This window comes from Gekko japonicus, unplaced genomic scaffold, assembly GCF_001447785.1.
Source record: "Gekko japonicus isolate JY-2015 unplaced genomic scaffold, Gekko_japonicus_V1.1 scaffold1331, whole genome shotgun sequence".
Classification (NCBI taxonomy): domain Eukaryota; kingdom Metazoa; phylum Chordata; class Lepidosauria; order Squamata; family Gekkonidae; genus Gekko; species Gekko japonicus.
In genome coordinates, this window is record NW_015163128.1 from 371,818 (window position 1) to 373,680 (window position 1,863).

At 55.7% G+C, this 1,863-nt stretch overlaps 1 non-coding gene across 1 annotated transcript; it reads left to right on the plus strand.

Moving 5' to 3' along the window:
• The first annotated feature begins 850 nt into the window (after positions 1–850).
• On the plus strand, positions 851–923 carry TRNAA-AGC. The gene has a single exon. It is a non-coding gene; the product is annotated as a tRNA-Ala (tRNA).
• The last annotated feature ends 940 nt before the right edge of the window (positions 924–1,863 follow it).

The following is a 1,863-nucleotide window of genomic DNA, read 5'->3' on the forward strand; positions in this document are numbered from 1 at the left end:
GAGGGACGACCCCCCCTTCGTGGGAAAAAGAAACGCGCGGACGGGCCCGCCTCCAAGAGCCCCTACCTCGGCGACGGCGCCTCCCCCCGGCGCGACCCCTCCCCTCCATTTCTCTGAGGGACTCCGCCCCCCCCTCTGTGGGAAAAAGAACCGCGCGGACGGGCCCGCCTCCAAGAGCCCCTACCTCGGCGACGGCGCCTCCCCCCGGCGCGACCCCTCCCCTCCGCTCAGGCGGGAAAGCGACTCCTCGCCGCCATCACCGACTCTTCCAAGATGGCGGACATATCAGCGCCTCCGAGCCCTCCTCTGTCCCCCGTCGCCCCGCCCCGCCGCGCTCGGGCCAATCAGCTCTCTACAGAAGCGCACTTCTCTTCATCCGTCGCCGCCTTCGATTGGGCAAGGGGAAGAGCCGGTGCTTCCCATTGGTGACGCGGCGGCGCCCATCACCCAGGCACGCGGCTCGCCATTGGGCGATCGAAGGGGTCACGGCTTTGTGGTAGCCCAATCCGCGTGCGCGGCCGGGCGCCTGTCGGCTTCCCGCCCTCACGCCTTAGCAACAGTGCCTCGTCACTTTGACAGACGGCCGCGCCGTCCAACGGAAACGGCCGTTTCCGTTTAAAAATAAACCGCTCCGGCCAATCGCTCACAAAGGGGCTTAGGGCGAACGGAGGCGGCGCAGAAGGGACTATTTTCCGGCACGTGACTCGGGGAGACCGCAATTCCCCCCTCATTGGGCGGTGTGCGAAACCACGCCCCAGTCAAGAAATAGAAGCGAAAAAACTGCCTGACAACAACGTCTTGCCACAGGGTGGAGCGGTAAGGAGAGAAGAAGCCACTCATTGGTTGCAGTGGGGAATTAGCTCAAATGGTAGAGCGCTCGCTTAGCATGCGAGAGGTAGCGGGATCGATGCCCGCATTCTCCAAGTTGGCATTTTTTTTTTGTAGTTGATGGGAAGCGCTCTAAATCCCCCCCCCATAATTACAGACTTAGCTCAACAGATGCAGAAGTTCCTTCACTGATAGTGTTGCCCCTTTCCCTGAGAGAATCCTTACACTGGTCCCCCCCCCCTCACTATACTACTTCTCAATGAAAAGGAGGCATGTACCCTTTTTTAAAAAACCCTGCAAGTCAGTGCAGCAGGAAGACTTTACAAGAGTGTGTTTTGGGCTGCTACCCCCCGAATTGTAGTCCTCCACGCCCCAGGAAGTGCTTTTGGCTTTTGCCATGTGGGCCTTTTCAAAATGCCTGAGTTTTGCCTAGGGCAGTGATGGCGAATCAGGGCTCTTTTTGTAGAAAAAGCCCAGCAGGAACTCATTAGCATAATAGGCCACACCCAACAGCAGAGGCTCATTAGCCTATTAGGCCACACCCCTGACAGCACAGCTCATTAGCACATTAGGCCGCACCCCCATGTTACCAGAAGTGTGCTCATCCAGCCACACCCACCTTTTGCTTGTAATTCTGTTTACCTTGTTTGTGGTCAAAACCCAGGGCCTTTTTTGGAGCAGGAACTCCTTTGCATGTTAGGCCGCACACCCCTAATGTAGCCAATCCTAATGAGTTCCTGCTGTTGGGTGTGGCCTGTTATGCTAATGAGTTCCTGCTGGGCGTGGCCAACTTGGGAGCCAGCCAGAACTCCGTTCCTGTGCGTTCCTGCCCAAAAATAGCCCTGGTTAACCTTTTAGAGACTGAGTGCCCAAACTGCGACCCAAAACCCACTTATTTATTGCAAAGTGCCAACACGGCAATTTAACCTGAATACTGAGGTTTTACTTTAGAAAAAACAACTCGTACTTTAACTTAAGATGATCCAAACAAAGTAAGGAAAGCAATCCCAAATGCTTTCATTGACTTAAAATTAT